This window comes from Lolium rigidum, chromosome 7 (genome assembly GCF_022539505.1).
Source record: "Lolium rigidum isolate FL_2022 chromosome 7, APGP_CSIRO_Lrig_0.1, whole genome shotgun sequence".
NCBI classification, from domain to species: domain Eukaryota; kingdom Viridiplantae; phylum Streptophyta; class Magnoliopsida; order Poales; family Poaceae; genus Lolium; species Lolium rigidum.
Genome location: NC_061514.1, coordinates 277,439,097 through 277,456,050, shown reverse-complemented (window position 1 = coordinate 277,456,050; position 16,954 = coordinate 277,439,097).

The window sequence follows — 16,954 nt, the reverse complement described above, 5'->3', positions numbered from 1 at the left end:
CCGAGAGTCGACGCCTTCGTGGGGTACGCAAGCGGCGTACGACATCCTCGCCCCAACGAAGTGGGACAAAGAGGACCACGACTCCTCCGTCGAGTCCGAGGATGACAAATCCCCGACCGACGGGAGAGCGACCTCCGCTTCCTTGCCGACGGGGAACCGGAGGAGGAGAGCGATGACGATCGCATCTCTCGGGCGGACTTCACCACTTCCGAGGAGGTGAAGGAGGATGAAGAGGAGGAGGAGGACGAAGACAGCTCCTCCGACGAGCCGCCGGCCAAACGCCGCCACCTCTGGCCCGGGAACCTCAGCGACGTCGACAGTGACGACGACGCAGACGAAGAGGATGAAGACGACGAGGGTCCTGCCGGCGGCCGCTGGAGCAGCGATGACGAGCCGGTAGAGAGCAGCGCCGGCAGTGGCAATGACGGCGACGACGACGACGAGGGCAGCAGCGGCCCCTAGATAGGGTCTTAGCATAGGGCCAGCAGTAGCAGACGGGGCAATGTATCCCCCTAGTATTTCCTTTTGAGAGCAATCAGCTCTTCTATGTAAGAAATCTGGCTTATTAATGAAGAAATTCCCAACTCGATTTTGCCGATTCCATTTATGATAATTTAGCCGATTGTCCTTCGTTCTGGTTCCGCCGATTGCCAATCTGGTCAATGCCCAACAAGCCGATGGCATCGCATCGGTCTCTCACGATAGATTTCGAGATAGATCCACCCGGACCCAAACTCCTTGTCAAACAAGGCCAAGCCATAATCGCGCAAATCCTAGGAGTTGTAAATGCAGATCTCTCAAGATGGCATGTTAAACTTAGCGGCAAAACTCCCGAAATAATGTCCGGTCTCCTTATTAACTTTTAATTTCAGACATTCTTCTCGCCGCATTATCCTCTCCGAATTCCGCTCGCCCAGCCTCCGGCAGCCTTCCTTCCGCAATAATCACCGTCTCTCGAACGAGCCGTCACGAAGAGTGAGCCAACTTCGACAAAATTGGTTAAACCTCGAGGGCGAGCTGCCCCCCGAGCCTCAGCCAAGGCGAGGATAAAGAATGGACCATCACCAGCTTCCAACTGTGGCGCCGTATCTACCGATTCCAACAAATCGGTCCCCAGATCATTGATATTTCGGGGCGGGCTCAACCTCGTCCAAGAGAGCTATCCTGCAGGGCCACCAGCCGATCACCTTCCTTCCGTCGAGAGTCTATACAGCCGATCCAGCAGGCTATGATAATTTTGCAACATTAGCACCATTCTTCGGGTAAGTTGTGGTGCAGAGTTTAGCCGATTCCAACGAAATCGGCTCCCCGAGCAGAGAACCTTCAAGGTGAGCTGCCCCCCGAGCCTCAGTCGGGCGAGAATAGCAGTGAGCTGATCACGTCGATCATCCTCGGTTTCCAACTTGCAACGCAGTATCAACCGATTCAACAAAACCGGTTCTTTAGAGTGAGGAAATTTCAGGGCGAGCCGCTCTCCCCGAGCTTCTTCGGTCCAATCCTTGCGCCTTGCCGATCGGATCAGCTCATCATCTTTGGCGAAGCTGCAGCAACTTCTGGCGTCTTCACATTTCTGACGCAGCAACTTCTGGTGAGAACGTCTTCGCATTTCTGACGCCCTCCAGACTCTGGGCGCACCATCTCCAGGAAGTGACAGTTACTGAGTCGAAACGTGGCAGTCGATGGCGTAGTACCTCTTAAGCCGCTCGAAATATTTTGAATTTTTTGAATTTTTTCGGCCGACTTGTGCATCGGCCCCCATACTCCAATACCCACCATCAAAGGATGAGACTGCTTTTCCTCGTGTTTTATCTTTCTATGTGCCCCCCGAGCCGATTCTGTCAAGAGAATTGATGGTATCGGCTCTGTTGGATCATGTGTTGAACCCAGGCAGACTGGATGTTGAGGATAATTTTGGCCGATCGCTAGAATCGGCCTCCCATTGCTTTCTTGGTGAAGGTTTTGTGATGTCCCTTCACAAATCTTTTGGGGCCGATCACAAGGATCGGTCTCGCCACGTTTATCCATCGACATTTGCTTTTGTTACATGGTCAGGCCGGTGGATAAAACCAGCCTAACCCCGTTCTTTGTCACATCGATGCGCTCACAGTCGTTCAAATTGATACCTGAGAGCGGCTCTTGGCCTGATGTCTCCCAAATGTCCATGCCGGCCGTTGAAACCTCGACCGAATCATCCGCACGGACGACTTCAACTTCATCTCCATCCCACTCGTATCGGGCATTGGTGCATCGTGGATGGAATGCAACGGTTGGCGTGGATCCAATCCCTCCCTAGTAGGACAGCGTAGGTACTCTTGCTCGTCGACGATAAAGAACGTCGTAGGGACAGCTTTTCTTCCTACGGTCGGATCCACATTCGAACACCTTGCGCGTCGGATGCTTGGCCGTTGAAATCGCTCGGTGTTACGTTGGTCTTGATCAGATCCGAGCTGGAGCGTCCCAACCGACGTAGCATGGAGTATGGCATAATGTTGATCGCCGCTCCGGTGTCTACCAACATCTTGTTGACGAGGCTGCCCATTGATGTAACCTCGCACGTACGGGGCCTTCGGATGCTCGTAACTCCTTTCCTTTGGCTTCTCAAAGATGACCGGCCGTGGGCCGCACGATCTAGTGCGCCACAGGTGCTTCATATAACCTTGGAGCGCTAAACTCCGATGGAAGAATGAAGACCATGTTTGTGCCAGCCGATGTATCATCATCGGCTTTCCTCTGCTTGGGGCGCCACTCTTTTCTTTGTGGCCGACCCTCTTCATCCAGGGCTCGCCGGATTTTGGCGGCCAGATCAGGCCGTGCCTTCCTTAGCGTGTGCAGGTACAATCTTTCAGCTTCTTCCAACCCACGCAGACGCTGAACCCTTCGCTTTGGGAACGGGCTGAGCCCATCGGGGCACCACCCGGGCCGATGATACTTATCTTCTTCATCATCGTCCTCTAGTTCCTCGAGATCTTCTACCCGAGCGGGCTCGGCATACTTGCTCCGAGGTGGGAGGGGCCCTAGACGCTCGAACACGGACACGTTAGCGGAGTCCTTCTTCCTCCGTTGGCATTCGGGCGGTTCTCGATTGTTGGCAATCGGCTCATTCCCGAGTCCCAGCAATGTTTGAAGAACGGACAGCTCCAGTGCCTATCCATGGTATCCTGCCCCCTTGACCTTCTTTCAGCGCGACGATTGTACCCGTCGTCGCTTCTATCATGCTGACGGTACCTCCTGACCTTTGCCTCAGACCGACAATTCCTTTCATCATCTACGTCGTAGTGCCGACGTCGGTCGTGCTGCTGCTCATATTTGTGGAGGAGGTGCTCGGAGAGTGGACGCTGATACCGCACGCGTCTTATCCTCTCCCCTGTCAGGTACCGCCTGTCATCATCTTGGGGCCGGTCGCGTGGATCGGCCTCCTCTTCATCGTTGCCACGGGAGTGGCTGCTTTCTGCTTCGTCTTTGCCGTGGCGGCTTGCAAGCCCCTGCCATGTTGACACCAAAGGAGGACTTTGGCTGGCCTATGGAGTGGCTGAGATCCACCATGTTGACGCCGGGCGACGGACTTGAGTCTCTATCGAGCTTGATATCGTGCGGCCGGGTCTTCTCGGAGGAGCCGATGGGCTCGGCTTCGAGGGTTGCCTTGATCTCGTCATGCTTCTTCTTGAGCTCCTCGGGCAGATCCTCGTACTTCAGCGACCTGGTGCGTTCTTCTGACGGGGTGGACAGGTCCACTCCATCGAGTGCGCCTTCAGGTGTGAAACCCTTCCAACTGACGCCATGGGAGCGGGTTCGGTGGAAGGAGCCGATGAGTTCGGCTTCGAGGACTGCCTTGATTTCGTCGTGCTTCTTCTTGAGGTCATCAGGCAGGTCCTCGTACTTGACCGGAGCGCTTTCCGCCATCTCGGATGTAGACGGCGACGTGGTGGATGTTGAAGGGTGTCCCACCGGGCGTGCCAGAATGTGTTGACGTCAGAAACCCACTGGCGGGCAGAGACGGGCAACACCGTAGAGCCGGGAACAACTAGGGCTGCGGCTGGCCCTAGTCCCTCCGAGCGACGGCCCACAAAGCCTTCCGGTCGCACGCACCGATGTTTATCACAAGGGCGTGCCACCCGACCTATACCAGGTCGGGAAGGTGTGGATGATGCCTCGCTTAGTTTCCTGCGGAGGCACACACGTAAACGTTAAATACGAGCCTCGATCGGCTCTCGAGTTATCCCGTGAATCGGCTCAAAGAGCCGATCCACCCATGATTCGAGACGAGGTGTCCGAACATATGGTGGTCCTGCTTGATCAAGGTAAAGCTAATGAGATCTACGACGATGTGGGGTTCTCACCGCATAATCGGATCGTCCTACTCCAGGTTGGGCCTCGCGGCCACGCACGGTGATCGTAAGCCGATCCTAAACAAGGCCTAAAAACCAACACGAGGTTGATCCTCGGAACATCCTCGCTTAGGGCCAACGAACGACACCCTACGTGCCGCTGGATCCTCCCCCTTCGTAAGGCCTAACTATTGCAGATATTAAACTAATCCTTGTAGAACAAGGAGCAATCGTAACGGATCGAGATCTACTAAACTATGATCAAGCGGGGTGCGCCCCTACGCCTAAGATAGGCGTAAGGGCGGCTAGACATGCAAGGGTTGCACTACGAAAGCATGTAACATGAAGAACAATGCTAACCCTAACATGTCTAAGATAACTACGTTGCTCGCCATCAAAAAGGCTTCGAGTACGAGCAACGCATGAACAACGTAGGCAGGCTTGTGCTGCCTAGATCGCAAGATGCGATCTAGGCAGCATGATGCTTACCGGTAGAAACCCTCGAGACGAAGGGGTTGGCGATGCGCCGAGATTTGTTTGTGGTTGAACGTTGGTTGTTGTTTATTCCATAAACCCTAGGTACATATTTATAGTCCAGATGGACTTTCTAATGTGGGCGTGCACCAAACCGTGCACGAGTAAGATTCTAACTTCTAAACTAAGATGCGATCTAATATGTTACAGATACATGGGAAATTAAGCCCAACTTGGTATAAAAGGCCGATTCACGTATCTCTTCTATATATATATTCTTCAAATCCATCTTGATCGCGGCCCACCTCTGACTTGGTCAAATTCTGGTGATAACAGTTCTTCAGCTCCATCTCGGTGGTAGTACAAGGCCACCATTTTCCTTTAGCTTCAGAATCTCGCTTCCGAGCTTTCGACTTCTTTGTGACCTCTTCTGCCTGGTGCTCCGTCTGACCCGCCCCGGAGGTTTTTTCCGGGTGAGCAGAGGTCCCCTCAGCCTCCTTGCCGGAATCCTTTGAAGGATCCAGCCTGACTGGAACGAAGGGAGGAGGGGCGGAGGAGATCGGGGTCGCCATGATTGGTTCCGAGGTGGGAGGCGGAGTCGTTGAAGACATCTGAGGAAAAAGGGTTTGGCGGAAACTTGCTTTAGTCGGATCCCACATCGTCTTCCCCAAGTTCACCCCTACCAACTACGGCGCGAAGATGAAGCTCGAGGACTTACTGTAATGGCGATTGCGGTGGTCGTAGTCGCCGGCGATGAGTTTTCCGCGCGGTGGCTCGCCGGAGTTAAGAACACGAAGAACACCGCGGTGGTGGACTCGCTCCGGCGATGCTCCGGCGACTTTTCGGCAGGTTCCGGCACGGCGGAGGAAGAGCTCACGGGCGGCGCTCGGCCGAGAGGTGAGAAGGGGGGTGAATGAGGGTAAGGGCCTCGACGGCGGATATTTATAGGCTGAAGGGATAAGATTCGTGCTCCGCATCCTCGTGGTCGGAACGCAAGCGTCGCACCGTTGGATGCGCGACACGTGTCCCAAACCCTAACAATAAAAATGGCTAGAGATAAGTTACCGCGGAGATCGCGCGAAAATGGCGCCGGAATTGGCGGAACCGTTTGAGTCTTTTAAGATTCCGGGTAATTGCGTGAGGATAAGTTAGTTCTCATTCACGAGCAGGGAGTAACCCGGAAATGTTCTTTGGAATGTCGATGGATGAAGTCCCGCGGGAAGGGAGCATTTTCCGACTAATAGTTGGGAAAAGAAGAAAATGCGAAGTTGGAGCTCTTCAAGTTTCTCCGCGTTACCAACGTTTGCCGGAGATCATGATGGACCAGCAAGGCGGAAACTGCAGTGAAACTCGGAGAACTGCGGGGGCTATCGTTGTGGGTATACTTCATGGGTATGCCATCGACAAGTGCTTAGATCCGGCAAGCCCGGGTGGCCCACGAGATGGTGATGAGGCATGTGGCCCATCGGGCGGCCCGGCTTGTCGTTGATCATGAAGGAAGAAGTCCAGCCCAGGATCGGTAAGCCGGATCCGTACCGACATTAGGAGTAACCCGGATCCGTGGAGGCCCATGAGGAACCCGGATCCAGTACGACGTGTATGGAAGGCGGATCCGTGACGTGCACGGCAAGATATTGTACCGTAGTTAGGCTATCTGTAATCCGGCTAGGACTCTCCGCGTAAACCCTAGATCCGTGCGCCTTTATAAGCCGGATCCCGGGAGCCCTAGAGGCACAACCACAACTCATTGTAACAACGCGAAAGCGCCCAGATAATTCCAAACAAGCAGCAGTAGGCCCTGTCATCGTGCAGGTGTTCCGAAGCTGGGTAAATCGCGTACCACCGTCCCGTCTGCACTCCGCCCTATGGCCCCTACTTCTTCTCCCCCTCGTGAGGATCCCTCCTCCGAGGCACCGTCGATTAGGCAACGACAGATTGGATCTTGAAATTGACGAAGTCACCACAGGCGCCTCGCTGTCGACGGGAACGTCGCCTCCCACTGAAAGAATATTCCGCCTTTATGAGACACACAGATGTCAAACCTGGGGTTTGAACTCTGGTGGGCTGGGGGTACAACCACCCTCCTAACCACCCAACCTGGTGAAGTTGGAACTATCACATTCCCCTCTCACTCAAAACTTCTCAGATCATGTCCATCTTGGTTGGTGACAGGCTCGCCAAGCCTTTCCACCTTTCCACCTTGAGTCAGGGTAGCACCAAAGGGTCAGGGTGGGGGGGGGACCTAAACAGAACAAAATGGATACATTTGGTGTCCAAAATGAGTAGAGAGAATAGCCAAAATACCACACATGAAAACCGGAAGTGCCAAAATACCACACATGAAAACCAAAGTGCCAAAATACCACTGTTTTCAATTTTTCAATGCCAAAATAGCACTACCGTCTGTTCTTAGAGAAGCTCCGTTAGACAAACTGTGAAATATTTTCTACTTACCAAAACTACCCATGTGGAAAGGTAAGAGAAGGAAAGGAACCTGAATAGCTAGACCCATCCCCAACCTTTCGTGCCTGTGCAGACTAGAGTCGAGGCACAAGTCAAAAAAAAAAAGAACGGAGGCGAGCCATGGCGGCGCCGGCTCCAGCGCCTCACTCCCGCACGCCCGGCCGCTAGGGACCCCACCGACGAGCCACTCCTCCGCCTCGTCGCGACTCTCTCAACCCCGGCTGCCACTCTCCCGTCCTCCGCCGGGAGTCCCCCGTGCACACTGCCGCTAACCCTAGCGGTCGCCGCTCTCTACTCGCCCCCATGCTCTCGTGCCTGTGCTGCAAGAAGAGGAAAAAGGCCACGCCATACCTTGCTCCGGCTCTGCCTCCATATGTTGTCAGCCATGGGAGATTTCCCACCTCAGTAATGATCTTTTCCCCCTCATTTTTTAGCCTCAGATTGTTGTGTAAAAAGTATTAAGGCTAGATTGCGGTGCTGTTTTTTGTATTTCGGTGTTGATACCAGCGGTGCATTTCAAGTAGAAGTAGATGTTCAATCAAACTTGACGATTGCAGATGGCAGAAAAGTTTATAAAAGAGGCAAAACGTGGTCGTTTGTTGTGGATCGTGGTCTGTCCGTGGAGCATATAAAGCAGGCTGTAGAGGAGAAATTCCAGTGGTCAAATAATCAATGAATGACTATTTGGTATGGGTCGGGTGATGATGTTGTGCCTTTGATTTCTAAATCAGAGATAGCACAATTGTTTGATAGATGTGCTATCTCGAGGATAATAAGATTTGGTGTGACAATTGAGAACAAAAGGCAAAATAATGGTCCTGCTCTTGTCACTGTTATGATGTGAATGATGAGCCTGTCCATGCTCGTTTCTTTGCATGGCTGAAACAAGCATATGAAGGGGAGTACAAGGATGATGAGCCTGTGGGATTTAATGAAGAGAAGAAATATTTGCCAAAGGAGAAGGCCGAGCCAGAGGTAGTTGTTGCAAGGGTTCCATTGGGCTAGATGTTCCCAACTCTTATAATCCGCAACATGTGCTAGGCGATGATGAAACTTCACTCGCTAAGTGGCTCCCATGTATATAAGATAAAGAATGCTAATACTTTCAAGGTCAGGTTAAGATATTTCTTACCAACTTCTGTCACATTTATGAATCTGATTTTGTTCTTTTACATTGCAATTTAGTTTATAACAAATTTTCCTTGTTATTGCAGGTATCAAAACTTCCTTTCCTCCATACTTGTGGGAGTGCCAATTGCAGCAAAGGAATGGGCAATAGATATTGGTTGGCTAATAGAGGGAAAGCTGCAATTCAGCATGATGCCATAGTGAGCGCAAAGCAGCTTAGAAAAGCTTTACAGAAGGAGTTTGACATTAAGCTTCAGTACAGTGATGTTTGGAAAGGGAGAGCTCGTGCATTAGATCAATTGCAAGGTACATACAAGGAGAATTTTCAGTTGTTATGGAGTTTTAGAGCTGAATTGCTTGCAGCTAATCCTGGAAGTATATTTGAGATAGACATAAGAACTGCCACCAACAAAAAGGGTGATATTGTGCACTACTTCGATAGGTTGTTCATTGCCTTCAAACCGTGTATTGATGGGTTCTTGGCAGGTGTAGACCATATTTGGGAGTTGATGCAACTTTCCTAACTGGAAAATACACAGGATAATTGGCTGCTGCAATTGGTGTGGATGGACATAGCTGGATGTTTCCCGTAGCATTTGGCATTTTCGAGAAGGAAAATGCAGAAAATTGGGTGTGGTTCATGTAACAACTGAAATTGGCCATTGGAGATCCACATGGGCTTTTCATCCATACCGATGCACGTAAGGGGTTGGGGAATGCTATTTCTAAAGTGTACCCGAATTGTGAACATAGAGAATGCATGATGCATCTAATGCTTAACTTCAAGAAAAAGTTCAAAGGTGACATATTAGGTAATATGTGGCCTGCATCATGGACATATGAAGTAGAGAAGCATGCGGCTCTAATGGCAGAAATAGAAGCAAAAAGCCCTGAAGCAAGTAGGGTGCTTTTAGACCCTCAATGTGACTACTTCTGAAAGTGGCGATCGAAATTTGCATTTGGGCCCCTGCAACTCCCATGATTTTTCCTGATCCTCATCACCCTTCGCGTCCAAGAACTGGTGGCCAAGAGAGCGTCGCGCTGCGGAGCCAGCTGGGTACGGTCGCCCAATATGTTTTGGGTTATTCTTTTCTAAAATTAGCGACAGCTTTGCTGAGTTCTCGGGTTTAATTAGTTCAGAGTGCAAAAGGAATAAAATTAAAATGTACTCGTTGTGTTAATCATTGCCTCTTTGGTGCATGTCGTATGCAGCATCTGTTGTTTGTATGTACTCGTGCAAAACTATGCAGTCAAATTAAGTGAAAATGTGCAATGCTGAAACTGCAGTTGAGATCGACATATTCAGTCAAGTAGTTATTGTGCTAGCTTACTGTATTTCCACTTCATGCATCTTGAAACCATCCACGAATTTGAGTCTCTCAAAATGTCCAGAATTTCAGATGCAGATCAACAGTCAAAGTGTGCAAGATTTCAGGAATATATGGCTATGAAGGTTACAAGGCCATTTTTTACCTCAAGGCCCAAGCAGTGAGAGTGGGCCTTTCGAGGCCCATCTATATTTCGGCCTGGTCACGCATGGAAATCCTGCCCAAGTTTGAATTCTGGTACATACGCCTCTGACCTCTCACTCAAAACTTCTCTGAAACAGATCATGTCCATGTTGAGTCACACTGTACCCCAAAATAATGGTTGGTGACTGGCTCGCCAAGCTTTTCCGTCTTGAGTCGGGGTTGGGGCTTACCTTTGGTCATCTGATAGGCCAAGTTTAGCTGAGAAGGTAGCAGTCTAGCTAGGGAGAAGCATGCGCATGGAAGGCCATCTGGCCCTTGCTGTTTCCAAGAGATAAAGTTTACTGCACCATGGCAGTATGACACTACACACATTCCATTAGTCTTCACCGGATCGATCACGCACTAACTAAAGTTACATGCTCATCCACGCGTGCATGCATATATACACATATACATGCACCAGGTACTAGTACTGAGTGTAAGTGTAACTACCAATCTACCATGGATGGCGGATGGGGTATTAGTGGCGAGGCCGTTTGCCATCTCCAATGCGAGATCAGCTCGGTCGAGGTCACAGGCGCCCTCGGCTGCGCCGGCGGCAACCGCGCGCTCTTCCTCCGGTGCCACGTCCCGGCGGGCGGCGGGAGGACGATCCAGGTCGACAGCCAAAGCGCCGAGGCCCACGTCGGCGACGTGGTCTCGTGGCGGGACGTGGCGTCGCTGACATGCGACGGCTCGGCCGCGTGCGTGCGAGAGCTCGTGGACACCAGGAGCGTGGTGTTCGAGATGCGTAGGAGGCGGAGGAAGATCATGGGGCGCACCGGCGGGTCGGTGCTGGTTTGCCGCGCCGAGGTGGCGTGGAGGGAGGTCGTGGCCGTGGACGCCGGAGACGCGGCGGTGGAGCGGCGAGTCGCACTTACAGTCCCCGCTCTGGGAGGCGGTTGGACGGCTCGGGATGATGCTTCGCTTGCGCCGGTGATGTCGGTGAGGATGAGCGTGCGCGTGTCGGAGACGGCCGAGCCCGTCCGCCGGAGCACTGGCTCGTACCGGGAGACCTGTGGCGGCGGTGACTGGAGCGTGGGCTCGGAGGATGTGTTCGGAGTTGTTGCTTTTGGCGTAGCAGATGACGCGGGCGAGTAGTTTGGACTTTGGGAGTTCCACGGGTGGTGTAAGTTGACATGAATTTGAAGAGGGGAGTTTTTCTAAGGGTATGATTATTTCTCCGTCGATTGAAAACTAGTTTCGTTTTCATCTGACCTCAGTTGATGTCATCAAAGTTCAGTTGTGACTCATATTGCAACTCATGACTAGCATAAATCACGATGCAACTCATGACTAGCATAATCAGTCGATTGAAAACTAGTTTCGTTCTCATGATGACATGAAAGTTCAGTTGTAACTCATATTACAACTCATGACTAGCATAAATCACGATGCAAATCGAATGGTATAGCTCAGAACTAGCAAACCCCTTTTCTAAGAAAACACATTTTATTCAGTTTTGCAAATTCTAACTTACCTCTCATGAGTCGAGTCCTACGTCATCGGCTTTGCATCGTGATTCGTGCATTTATTTGTTGCAATTGAAATTATTTCAACTCCAAGTGAGATTGCTAATAGGAAATATATCTTGTGCGGTTGAATTGCTTCATGATTTATGCTAATTGTGAATTGCAAGTTAGGTTCGATGACATCGCTTAATTGATAACTAAGTTAATTCTAATTCAATTAAAATAGTGGCGACTATTTTAGTAAGTGAAAGAAATCTGGCAAGTAGAAAAAAACCTCGTATGTTTTTCCGATGATATTCTCTTCGTGGGTCGTGAAGAAATGTGATGTCGTATAAAAAAAGGAGAAGGGGGAATTTGAAATCATTTGTGAGTGGTTCTAGAAGTGCTAGGGTGGAGGCGAGGCGGTTGGAATTCGTCTAGTTCCTAAGCACCCAAGGTGTGGCCTAGAGAGGCATATAAATTTTGCAATCAAGTGTATATTGATTATGATATGTAAATATACAGTGATGCGGAGTATATAAATGTGTAAATTGCTAACAACTACAATTGCATACTGGACCATCTAGCTTGTTAGTGAATTATGGCATGGGGAAAGATAATTTGTTGGTTTTCCTACATATACTTCCCCTTATGCTCTAGGCGAGGAATTTATCCATCATCTAGTGCCTAAGCGTGCTAAAGGGTCGCCTTTTCCAACAATGTTTGTGACCCGTCAGAGCAACTTGGGCCGCAACCTAAACCTAGCGTGCCACCGTTTCCCTCCCCTCACTACTACGAGAAGAGGTCCCCAAACAGTTGAGTGCTAACCAATGAAGGTGACAGCAAGGATCGTTCACTGCAGCGTGTTGCGTGGTTGTCCTGGTCCACCTCCTTCTTCTCTATCGACATGGCAGAGAATATCTTGCACTCTTCGCCATCGGTATGCAGCTTTTTCTCTACGTGGGTTGCGGCGACGCATCTCTCAAGGTTAGACCGGTGAAACGGCATAGTTAGGTTGAGTGTATGATCTCATGATAGCCTTGTTCCCTTTCTATGTCATTCTATGTCATGTGGTGCGCATTTCCTTTGCTAACCATTTGGCGCCTTTGAAGCCAAGGTGAGGGGAAACGTGCTTTCAGCCATATTAAAAAAAACTTCCAACTCCCTTTTGAAACTTTATAGTAAGATTTAAATTAAACTACATAATTATCTGAGATTTCAACTTCCGACTGAACCTGCACGAACTTCGAATTCATGTATATTAACATTTCTACCCAAGAATCTGAATAAATGGGAATGAAAAAAAAAGAGCAAGAACTAACAGTACGTGTGAACTACCACAAGAAGTCCTACCAATGAGGTTTGAGCCTCTTAGATTAGGTGATTTTATACAGTTTTCTAAGACGTTTTAGCAGTTTATAGATTCACTCATCCTTGTTTGTTTCTAGTCTATTTTTAGTGTGTAGGTTCACTTCTTTTATATTGTATCTAGTCTAAATTAAAACAATCCAAAATATTTTATATTAGTGAACGGATGGAGTACTCAGTAGCTATGATTTCCTTTGATCTTTTCATTCATTCTTCCTTTCTAACGTGATGAATTATTTTTACATAGAAATTGAGTTGTAGGCGAAGCTACTCCATCCCACCCATAACAATTGTTGTGGCTTTAGTTAACAATGTTATGAATGTATCTATGTTTAATTGTTTTTTATAATTGTAAAATGTTACATTTTTACTAAATGTTTATGGTAAAAAAAATTATTACATCGAGCCTTCTAGCCGGCTTGCAAACTTCATCGAGCAGGCTCGTCCAACCTCGAGCCTTGATCGGAAGGTTGAGGCTTGGCTTGTCCAACCTTCGAGCCTAGACGAGCTCGAGCCAAGCCTTGTCGAGCCCGAGCTGAGCCTCGAGCTTCGAGCTTCAAGTCCACCCCTATCCGAGGGGCATGTAAAAAATTCATATTTGACGGGATTTTTTTTGGGAAAAACTCATATTTGACGGTTAGATCAGTTGGTTGCGGACTTAGTCGTGGGCCATGATAGTGGGCATCGCTGACCTGTTGCTGGCCCGAGACCCAGAGCAACATTCCTTCATGGTTGGCAAACCCACGACCCACCTATAGCTGGGCTTGTGTCTCTGTATCCTCCTTCGCAAATCATAACTGAAGGTGTCTATTTTTCCAAATGAGTTTTTTTCTCGTGCGATTCCGAATGAAGTTGCTGAAGAAAAACAAAGGTGATCCCAGTGTCAAAAAGGTTCAGGCATGTGCGTCGGTGCGTGATCTATACTGTTTCCTTTCTTTCCCCGGTTGCACTGCTGGAACCAATCATCCTGTATTCATCAAGTTGAAAATAGGCAAGCAGATATGATCACCGACCAAATACGCAGTCCATCATCGCCTCCTTAATTTACTGACAGACCTACACCACACACGATTCTTCAGAAAGAGGAAAATCATGGCGGGTTACAGGTACGCGTAGCACGTAAAGCTGAGACCAGACAGGTAAGGCCCGAGCCCAAAGTCGCACGAACCGACCTGGCCACTCTGCACGCAGGCTGGCTAGCTCAGAGCAGCTCACCGCATCCAAAGCTCCCATGTGCGCGCCACACGCAGCTGCTCCTTGGATCCATCCCGGCCGTCTGTCACATTGAAATCCACCTTGACTCTTCCCCGTCCCTCTCGCAGGTGGCGGTCTCCAAAAGTAACGGCCCCGCTAGTGTGAAGCGCCAAGGCTTTTTCACCCCTCATTTTCACTTAGGGCATCTCCAGCGGCGGGAGTCAAAACGGCACGATGTGGAGTAGGCGGGCGGTGGAGTGCGCAAGGAGGCGACAGCATCAGCGGCACATGAGGCAATGGAGCTCGTTGCGGCAGAGACCGAGCGGGTCGCAGAGGAGGGAGCATTGGGCGGCCGAGATCGGCAGAGCGAGTCCACGGGTGGTGCGCACCGTCCGCCACTCCATCGCCCTACAATGCCGCTAGGAACGCCCCATCTAGGCTGCGTGGCCGGCGATCGACGGGGCCAAACCAGCCGGCAACGGCGGCCTCGGCGATAACAGGGAGTAGACGTAGGCTAGCCAACAATAGAGGCGGTCTTTTAATTTTTGTTTAATTACATGTGGCCCTTTTTGTAACCAGCTATCAGAACTTAATTTTTGAAACTTTGTTTAGTGAAATGTGTTCACACGGCCTGATGACCGAAGGGCAGACACTCACACGGTCCGCGTGTTCTTCACGTAGACGCATCCGTTTTCTAAATTTCCTGAACGGATGGACCACGTTAGACGGATCAGTCTCTTTTAGGTTATGCCGCTGGAGCGTGCACACCGGTGCGTTTGTCCGCGACTCCGCGTGGACCGTTCAAACGCGACATGATAGTTTAGATCGCATCGCTGGAGATGTCCTTAGGCCCCTGCATTTCCCTTTTTTATTTCCAACGCTTCGAGACTTCTGGTCTGCTGCTTGGTGGCACATTTGCGGATAGGCCCTCTTGCGGTGCGGTGCAGTGCTGCCAGTGCGTGCATGTGAGCTGTGTGCATGACCACTGACATTGCAGGGGATCCAAGCAAAGCCTCCATCCTACTTGAACGCCAAGAAAGAATAAGAAGAAGCTACAGACATACAGCGAGGCTTCAAGAGGGCGCCCAAAATGGCCATGCAAGCATGCGCATCTTCCGATGTTTAGTCGGTACGTTACCATTTGCTAAGGCGTACGTGTCGATCGGCGGAGCATCAGTAGCAGCTTATCGTTTTCACGACGACACCATTCATGCTAGTGCATGGAGAGAATCGAATTAATCCTCGCACGAAACTGAACGTGGAGTATGACCTGAGCAGCACTTACAATCATTGCTGCGAGAGTAGCTAACCCTAACCAGCTCGACGTGCACGTGAGGACGTTGAAATCCTAGGGGTTTTGTTGGTTGGTGTATACCCATAGATCGATTTGATGAGGTACTTGATCTTCTGAAATGTCTAGACGACCATGAATGATCTTGCGGTGTATGATTTGAGCCAACCTACTATCCACATGATGATAAGTCGGAAATCTGAATATGCACTTCATTTTTTCGGAAGAAAACCACTAACGATCTATTAAATCATCAAAAATAGTACACAGAGCTTAACGAATAGGTCACTGGAACCACCTAGTGACGACTATAGACATTAGGAGCCGAAACCGCGCCGTCGTACTTGCCCCTCCATCACCCGAGCTGGACAAATCATATCATAGTAGAGCTTGTTGTAGTACATGAATGGAAAATCGTCGTGCAATGCCCCAAAAGAATTAGCGTACCAGGGCAACAACCAGCGCCAATGATGAGACTCATAGATCGAAATAGCCCGTCTTGAAACCACACAAACAAACACGACCACCGACTAGCTACCAGGAGAACAGTCAAACCCGCAACTCCACCGTCCTCTGCTAGCACTAGACGCATCACCGGAACAAGTGTAGGGTGAGAATGACTTTATTCTAACTTCAAGATATCGCTGCCCCACACCATCCCAAAAAAAATAGTAAAAAATGTAAACAAAGAACTAGAACCCTCCCGCCGACGAGGTGGCATGGTACACCACACCAGTAAGTCCCCAAGGCCACAGGCGGCGGAGCGAACAAGTGACATCACCGGCGAGGGGGGGTGGGGGCAGTGGCAGACCTAGAAAAGATAGTGAGTGGGGGCACTTCTCTAAATTTGCCAAATTTTAATGAATCTTCTTCAGACTATTTACAAATACCAAGGGAATTCAAAATTTGAGAGGGGGGGGGGGGGGGGGGCTAGATCTCTTTTCTCCCTTCGCCAGCCGTACCATTTCCCATAGAGTATAGTACTTGATCTTCTGAAATGTCTAGATAACCATGAATGCGCTCTTGCAGGGTACGTTATATGCCAAACCTACTCACATGCATCAAGAGAAAGATTATTCATTTATTATTCGGCATATGCACTTCACTAGCGTACTTTCTAACAAAATTATGATTATTCTTTCGTACGTTGCACCCCACGTACTTACATTGTTGCCGTCGTTTGTTGTTGAGCACCAATGGCACTGCACGAGCGGCCGGCAAAAGGAAGATATCAGGTAGACAGTGCACACGGATGAATCATGAACAGACGAATGTATCGACCCGGCCGGTATCGATCCACTGAGAAAAGACCAAATTAAAGCAAGCTAATTAGGCCCTGATCGACCAACCTTAATGAACGTTAAGAGAGAATACTTCTCTCGGATAGTGACATTGATCGATGCATCGTGTAATTAAGTGCTAATACGACCACATGGAATGCTTCTACGTAAAGCTAAAGCTACATGCATGTATACACCTGTTGACAACTTGGGAGTTGGGACTGAGGTAGTAGCCCGATTGTTAGGGCCCAGTTATCCGGAGTATAATAATGGTAGGTTTCGATTTAGTTAAAGTAGTAGTAAGCTGAAAGAAGAGATCGATGGCTAAGTCAGCTGACACGTCAGGAACACCTGCAGCTTTTCCTCCCGAACATGCAAAGATGCATGATGGTTACAATTGATGTTCCACTCATGCTTGGTGCCGATTTTCCAAGAGTTCAGCAATCTAGAATCCTTGCGGATATTTTTC